General features: G+C 36.5%; 1 protein-coding gene across 2 annotated transcripts in view; it reads left to right on the top strand.

The window, feature by feature from the left end:
• DESI2 (desumoylating isopeptidase 2) overlaps positions 1 to 8885 on the top strand; it is a 72179-nt gene that overhangs the window by 1024 nt on the left and 62270 nt on the right. The gene's annotated exons all lie outside the window — the stretch shown is intronic.

Raw genomic sequence — 8885 nt, 5'->3', positions numbered from 1 at the left:
CTCTCTCTCTCTCTCTCTCTCTCTCTCTCTCTCTCTCTCTCTCTCTCGGTAATTTAACAGGTATGCAACAGGTGGATGAGGAGAACCTGGAGAGGAGGGCCTGTTTTGACATATTCATAGAGGTTACTGTTGTGTTAGGTGCCTGTTTGTTCTGTCAAAGAATTATGAAGGATCAAAATTAGTGAGGTATACAAATAAAATTTAAACTTTACTTGTAAGTCAATTGCCAGTCAAACTGTAGGCACTTTTCTTTATTATGAAGCAAAAGTTAATGCTGCACAAAAGGTCAGTAATTTCATCTCTGACTTCATAAAGACTCTGGATGAGTATTTCTTACCTTTGCTTTACCTACAGCTTGTAACTGTATTTGAACACCTTTGTGAGAATGGGGTTTCCCATATTTTTAGATGGGCATGGTGAGGAAGAGCTCTTTGAGGAGACTATTCATGAATGAAAGATAATGAAAGGAAGACAGCTGTCAGTAGTGGCAATTTGTTTGGGGTTCAGGGATGCAGACTAGGAGTTGCAAATGCCCCTATGCCTGTGACTTGGCTTGAACTTACAACAAAGTGAGATAAAGTGAGACCCTGGCACAAGAAAAGTCTGCACTGATGAGCCAAAGCTAAATCTACAAGGAAAGCCAGGCTTGCCATGATATATCAGTAAAGTCTTTATGATACGCTGGTGTGTCCTGAATCACTAGTTTAAGAAATAGTGTCAACTTTCTTTGTGTGTCAACTTTCTTTGTGTGCTTAGTTGTATATTTTTCAAGGCCCTTGCCCTCTCAATTACTTCTTTTTAAAGCCTTAAAACTGTTTCTAGGTGATTTTCATTCATTTTCTACGATAGGTAATCATTTTTGTGTGGTTTTTCCCCCTCTCAACTCAAAGATTGTAACTATAATCCAGATTTATTCTTTTCAGCCCATTAATCCCAGAAAGAGTAAGAATACATACTAGTAGTTGCCCTCAGGCCCAGGCCGGGAAGGAAATTACACTAAGAGCAAGTAAACATTCTTATGAAGATTGGAAATATGTTCCCCTGTGTTTCTTTGGGCTATAGAAGCTAATATGCAGCAGAGAATCTGATTCTCATAAATATGGAAAAGATTGGTGAAAATTTCCAGACTGGCAAAAATGTCTGTGATCTTGAAAAGGCTCTACATGTGAACTACTGAGGGATTGTCTTAATCCTCAAGAGATAGTTGAAGACATAAAGAGGCTACAGTAACTCTTCCATCTGCTTAAGCTAGAACCCAAATTTCCAGGCTTCCAGTGTAGCATTTATACATCACATTTGACTCAGGTCAAATTTGGAACTTGTTTTATTTTGTTCTTTGTAATATGATTCCTACCTCTACTTTATTATAGTTTTAATCCATAAAAGAAGCATTTGAATGATTATCAGAGGGCCAGTGACTATTATTCAACTTTAAATTGTTTTAACCTTCCTAAGAGCTACTTTTTATTTTATTTGAAAGGCAGGGCTTCCTTTCAGTTTATGAATTTTTCATAATGGAGTAAGGCATCTTTTTAGGCTTTTGTTTTTTGCTCATTTTTTGGTCTTTATCTTTCCTCTGACTCAGTTCACCTGGAGAAATTTTGGTTCTTGAAATTTTAAACTGTCACTTGGTCTTTTGGTTTCAGGCCATCCTTAATTCAGTTTTATCTGTTGTTGCCTGAATGTTTAAGGAAGATTCTATGTGTGTGGATGTGAACTAGCTGTAATTTTCATAGAGTGTGTGTGTGTGTTGTGTCTGTGTGTGTGTGTGTGTGTGAGAAAAATCCTTTAGCTTGCAATTATTGGACCTGTTGCCATTTTCAGCCATCTTTTTGATTCTGAGACGTCTGTTTGCCTTGAGTTAGGTCAAGCCCCACTGTTTTCATTTATTACATTTATTTCATTTGTTCTTGATTGGCCTTCTGTCTGTTAACTCCTTCCCATAGAGAAACAGTGCAGTCTTCAAAGATTACCTAGACATCTTGAATGCTGATATGGTGTTATGTGCTATTACTTTAGTGATTAAATGTACTGAACTTAGTCAAAAGACTTGAGTTCTAGTTTTTCCACTTGCTAGCAGTGAACCTAGTCAAATTAATTTACCTCTGATTGTACATTTAGGTATAATAATAACTTAGGTTAATTACCTTAGTTATTGAAATAAATGTGTATGTATATAAAGGGCTTTGTAAATTCTAAAAGTTTTCTACAAATAAAAACAGTTGTCTTTATGTTTGTGTAGGACTTGGGGGAGATTCCATCCTCCATAGAGTATGTTCTTGAGTTATTTTTCTCTATATGGAAATTCAAATTCAATAAACATTTAATACCTGCCAGTATGTATGGTGTACAGACACTGGGGATACAAAGATGCAGAGCCCTCAAGAAACTTGCAATCTAGTAGGGGGATAAGACTGCACAAATTAATATATTATAATAAGCACATAGGATCTAGTCCAGTGAGAGGTTTATGAGAGACTCACAGAAGGCTTTATGGAAGAGGCATCATCCTAAACTATATTTTGATGCAATAAGCAAGAAGAGCAGGAATCCTGTATCTGGCTTGGAGCCACCTTGACCCTGTTTGAATGTAAAATTTTCAGGTGTGAGTATTTACAACTAAAAATTCAACAAAGGCTACAAATAAGGGCTTGATTTATTGTTTTGTTCATTTTCTAGATTTAAGAAAATATTAATAATGCAAATTAAACTTCAAAGTGTGCTGTGAGAACAATTTTTTTTTCTGGAGAGACAATTGTTAAACATTTACCAGCACCTCTGTGATCAGAGGACAGAAACAAAATTTCAGGGAGGCAGGAAAGGACAGAAACCATATGTGAAGGATAATTGGGGAGGGTGATGAAAAAAGCCTGGTAGTTTGGAGCGCCGCTCAGATTAAAATGCCAACTAATTTTTCTAACAAGAACCTGTCAGACAGTCAGGAAGACCTAGATTCAAGCACCTTATTTGACACATTTTCTTAACCTTTCTGTGGCCCCATGCAATTTTCTAAGACTAAGTTAGAGATCAGTTGCTCTCTGCATCTCTGGAGGGAGTTTCCAAAACAGAATTTTAAGTTTCTACTTGGTGAATGTTTCCCACAGTTCGAGAATCTTGTGTTCTCCCAAAATGTGTGTGTGCATGCATGTATGTGTATAATTTACATCCATCCATATCCTGTAGACAGTGGGAACTGATGAAAGTAGCTACCAAAGTGATTTTTTCTTCAAGCCCTGATCTAGTCATGTTAGTTGACTTCAAAGGCTCCATATTACCTCTCGGATCAAATTTAAACTATTGTGAAGGTAGAAGCTTCTAGACAACTTGAGTTTGAGGTGGCTTTGAGACATCCAAGTAGATGAATATATCCCTACTGTTTGAGTAGCATATAGAACAAAGCAAGTGATTTAAGATTAGGGTTTTAGCCTTGATTCTATGGCAAGAGGGATAGCTAGGTGGCACAGTGGATAGAGTACATGACCTGAAGTCAGGGAAACTCACCTTCCAGAATTCAAATGTGGCCTCAGACCTTTACTAGTTGTGTGACCCTTAGCAAGTCAATTAACCCTGTTTGCCTCATTTTCCTCATCTGTAAAATGAGGTGGAGAAGGAAATGGCAAAGGACTCCAGTATCTTTACCAAGAAATCCCCAAATGGTGTCACTAAGAGTTCTACCAGACTAAAAAACAATTGAACAACCACAACTATTGAAAAAATGTTAAATTTGGAATCAGAGTACCTGGGTTTGAATCCTGCCTCTGACACCACCTTTGTGACCTTGAACCCTTAAGTCACTTAACTTCTCTGACTTTCAGTTTCCTTACTTTTAAGATGGGAGTAGCTGGGTCAGAGGGCCTCAGGGGTTAGGGTCCCATTCTAAATCTTTGATTCAGTGTTAAAGTCTTTGTTTCTCTAAGTCTTTTCATATATCCTATGTGTAGACAGTCATACCTGTACTACAAGTGGGGACAAATTGGTCTTATTTTCCTGGCCAAAATGTGGGCCTTCTAAATTATTCTTAGCCACTTAATCCAGTATCAGGCAGTAGCGGGTCAACATTTCCAGAAGTGTACTAACAACAAAATTTCACTTACCCAGGCTAACTCCAAATTACCTTCACCCCAATCCACAACAAAACCTAATATGAGATATAAATAGCTTTTCTTTCTCCAGGGACCTTGCAGAAGCAGGAAAGGAGCTTTGGTTGTACTTATTTCCTGTATTTGTCTATTTCACCAAAAGAATATTGGTAGTTGGAAATATGGGCACTCTGTGTGTCTTTGTTTCCCTGACATTTGATTAGGTAATCTTATTAGGAAAGGTTCACATTATTTGGTACTACTGATTCCTGTTCTATTCAGCACTTTAATTCTCTTTAAATGACTGAGAACACATTTTTCAAGTGTTTCTCCATACCTCTATTCTTGTATCCAAACGTTACCTATAAATTATACAGGTTTGTGAATTCAGATGTGTTAAGATTACATAGATTGTGACTAAAGAAATGACCAAGAAAGAATGTAATATAAGAAATACTCATCTCTCCCTTTTTACACATTACTCTCTTAATATTTTACAGGTTATAGGGTCATAGGATCTTTTTCATAGAGCTGGAAGGAATCTTAGATGTCCATACCAACCCTCATATTTTACAGATGAGGAAAACTGAGGTCCAAAAGTCATACCACAAATAAATAGTAATAGAATCAAGATTTGAACCCCTTCTTTTCTCCAGATCTAATGTTCTTTTTAATGTGACATGTTTCCTTTCAAGTATGACTTGGGAAAAGTTTTTATTTTCAATTTAACAGGGTAAAAATTCATAGAGACCTTAGATTTATATGGAATGATTCATCAATCATCATCATCATCATCATCATGAACTATTATTTATTTATATGTGCCAGGCACTATGCCAAATGCTGGGGGATGCAAAGAAAGATAGTGACATGTTTCCTGCTCTCCAGGAGCACCTCTTCTGATGTGGGCAACAGCAAGGAAGCAACCTTGGGGATACTTGTACACATACTGTCTAAATGGAAAGTGATCTCAAACAGGAAGGTTGGGGGGTGGGAGAGACCAAGAAAGAAGGAGAAATCTCTTGTAAAAGTGGGATTTGAGCCAAATTTTAAAAGATATGAGGAGGGAGGATTCTTTACAGATATGGGAGGTTAACTCTTAAAAAGGCACTGAGTCAGGAAATGGAGTATAGTGTACAAAAAGACTGGTGTCTCTGGATCATATTATAAATAAGAAATCTAGAAAGGTAGGAGGGACAGGTTATAAAGGCCTTTAAAATGTGCATAGAGGGAGAAGATTCTGAGAAGATGGTGGAATAGGTAAGAAAACTTTCAGCTCTTCAAATTTACTCCACAGAAGTAGACAAAGCTTCGACTCAGAGCACCAGAAATAAACACAAGGAAAAGCAGTTGTCCTCCTAGGACTATCTGTGAAGACTCCTGGAAAGACCAGAATTCCAAGGGTGGAGGCTTGGCCTGAGTGAAGAGCAAACACCTCCAGGCCATCTCTGCAGAATCAACAACTAGCCTTGGGAAAGACCGTCTCTGCCTTAGAAACTTTGATCTCTGGACTGTGTAGGGGTCTGAAGGCTGAGTTAGGAGATTAAAGGACCTTAGACTATCTAGGGATTCCTAGCACAGCTGTGCTGAGGAAGAGTCCTGGGCTGTGGCTTCAAGGAGAAGCCACATACCTGCTGAGTGTAGTAGCAAGGGACAGAGATCCCTTTGGCATTCACAGGGAAGCACAGTCCCTGGTTTCAGTTCTGGGACAGAAAGGACAGCTGTAGTTTGCAGCCACTGGAGGGTCCACAGGGATCAAGATTATTTTGGGGACTGTGGCTGGAGGCCCTTTCTGTGGCTTAGGAGTAAAGAAGAGAGTCCAAGGTTGGGCTCCAAGACAGACCTCAGAAAATAACAGTAAGAAGGACCTGAGGCTTGGGGGCATCATTCCCCATTACTCAGGACTACTAATAGCTACTAAAAACAAAATAAAACAAAAAATAAGCAAAGGAGAAAAAATCCAACCATAGATAGTTACTAGGGGTAGCAATCTGGGTTCATATTCAGAGGAAGATAATGGAGCTAAAAAGCCACCCCTTTTTCACTGAAAAATGTCAAATTGTCCCAAGCATAAAAAGTTCTTGAAAAAGGACTTTAAAAATCAGATAAGAGAGATTGAAGAAATGTTAGAAAAAAATTAGAGAAATCCAAGAAAATTATGAGAATTGTGAGAATCAACCAACTGGAAATAGAGATTCAAAAATTTAAGGAAGAAAATAATTGCTTGAAAGCTAAAACTGGCCAGGGAAAGTTGGTGATGTTCTAAGACACAAAGAAACCATAAAACAAAATCAGAAGAATGAAAATATAGAAGAGAAAGTGAAACAACTGATCTGGAGAACAGATTGAGGAGAAATAATAAAACAATAGTTGGACTACTTGAAAATTACAATAAAAAAAAATCTTCAGTGAGTAAGAGCACTGGCCCGAGAGTCGGGATGATCTGGGGATTGAATCCGGGCTCAGATGCTTAGTACCACACCCAGAAATAACTAGCCGTGTAACCTTGAGCAAGTTACTTAACCCCAATTGCTTACCAAAAAAAAAAATCTTGATATACTATTACAAGAAATTATCAAGGAGGGGCAGCTAAGTGGCACAGTGAGCAGAACATCAGCCCTGAAGTCAGGATGACCTGAGTTCAAATCCAGCTTCAGACACTTAACACTTACTAGCCTTGTGACCTTGGGCAAGTCACTTAACCCCAATTGCCCTCCCAAAAAAGAAAAGAAATTATCAAGGAAAATTGCCCTGAAGTTCTAGTACAAGAAGTCAAAGCAGAAATAGGAAAAAAAAAAAATCCACCCATCACTACCTGAAAAAGATCCCAGAAGGAAAATTTACAAGAATATCATAGCCAAATTTCAAAGCTCCCAGGTTAAGGAGAAAATATTGGAAGCAACAAGATAAAAAAACAACCCAATTTAAATATCATGGAGCTACAATAAGGATTACACAAGACCTAGTAGCTACTATATTAAAGACCCATAGGTTTTGCAATACTATATTCCATAAAGCAAAAGAACTGGGCTTACAACCAAGGCTAATTTACCAGCAAAGTTAAATATAATCCTGAATGGGAAAAAAAATGCATATTTAACAAAATGAAAGTGTTTCAGGTTTTTGTAACAAAACCCCCAGAACTTAAGGGAAATTTTGAGATAAAACATTCAAGATAAATGTAAGGTAAACATTAAAGACAAATTATAAGGGACTCAGTAAGGTTAAATTGTTTACTTTGTATATGTGAAAATATTAGCAGTACTCTTATGATGATCATTATTTGGGTAGTTTGAAAGAAAGACTTGGGCAGAACTGAATATGATGGGGTGATTCTAAAAATTTAAACTGTAGGGAGAGATAAAAAGGAGTAATTATTGCATACAAATTAGGCATAAAAGGAAAAACTGATACATAAGAAGCTAGTAGGAGGAAGGGCAGATACTGCTGGAGCTTCACTTTCAGTGAAAATGGGTTAGAGAGGGATATATGTATGTATATATGTGTAAAAGTCTTCTAAATTCAGAAAGAAATAAGAGGGCAAGGGGATAGGGTGGGAGGAGAGGATAGGTTAAGGAATATGAGGGAAAGGTAGCAGATAGAAGTAATGCAGAGGAGTGAGGAGAGATAAGGCAAATAGGGTGAAAAGGATAGTGAGGAAAAATAGGGAGAAAAATACACAAGTAATTGTAGCTTAGAATGTGAATGGAATGAATTTACCCATAAAATAGAAATGGATAAAAGATTAAAAATTTGAATTCAACATTATGTTGCTTTCCAGAAACAAAAATGAGAGATACAAAGATAAAGAGCAAGAGTAGAATTTATTATGTAAATAAGCAGGCATAGTAATCACGATCTCAGACAAAGTTAAAGTTAAAATAGATTTAATCAAAAGCAAAAAAATAGAGAAACTATGCTTTGTGTCAGCAATATTACTCAATATGGTTTTACACCATTTAAAATACCTAGACAGTATAAACTACCTGAGCATATACTTGCCAAAGCAGACACAAGAACTATATGAACATAAACATTTGTATTTTATACAGAAATTCAGATCCAAATAATTGAAGTAATATTTCTTTTTCATGGGTAGGTAAAGCCAATATAATTTTAAAAATGACATTTTAATCTATTTATTGTCATCCCAATTAAATTAATTTAAAATTTTATTTTACTCAGAAAAAGATAATAAAGTTTATTTGAAAGAACAAAAGGTTAGGAACTTCAAAGAAACCAAAGGAGAAAATATGTAAAGGAAGTAAATTCAGCAATATCAGACCTTAAACTATAAGATGAGAGCATTGTTGAAATGTAAAAAGGATAATTTTGATTATTTTAGATTAAAATTTTCTTGTATAACTAAAACCATGGTCCAAGAATAGAAAGGAATGCAGAAACTTGGGGTGAGGGGAGGGGAACTTTCATAAGCAGTCTTTCAGATAGGATGTGATTAGGTTGGAATATTGCTGTGGTATAAGAAATGATGAGCTAGTTGGTTTAGAAAAACATGGAAAGACTTATGAAGCAAGATGCTATCAACCTTCAGAGAAATAGATAGGAAATAAGCATAGTGTGGTCTTGTATATATGTGTATGTTTATTGGTGTCTATAGAGGTAGAAGATTTATGTTGTCTTTGTACATATTTTACTTTTTTCATCCTGCATCAGTTTATGCTGATGTTATCCACTTTCAGAGAAATAGATGATAGCAAATAAGCAGAATATGGTCTTGTATATATGTGTATGTTTATAGGTGTGTGTGTGTGTGTGTGTGTGTGTGTGTGTGTGTGTGTGTGTGTG

Source organism: Petaurus breviceps, unplaced genomic scaffold (genome assembly GCF_028583685.1).
Source record: "Petaurus breviceps papuanus isolate PSGF00001 unplaced genomic scaffold, PetGlider_PUasm1.0 90778, whole genome shotgun sequence".
NCBI classification, from domain to species: Eukaryota; Metazoa; Chordata; class Mammalia; order Diprotodontia; family Petauridae; genus Petaurus; species Petaurus breviceps.
The sequence above is the reverse complement of the archived record's forward strand: the minus strand, read 5'-3'. Positions and strand labels throughout refer to the sequence as shown.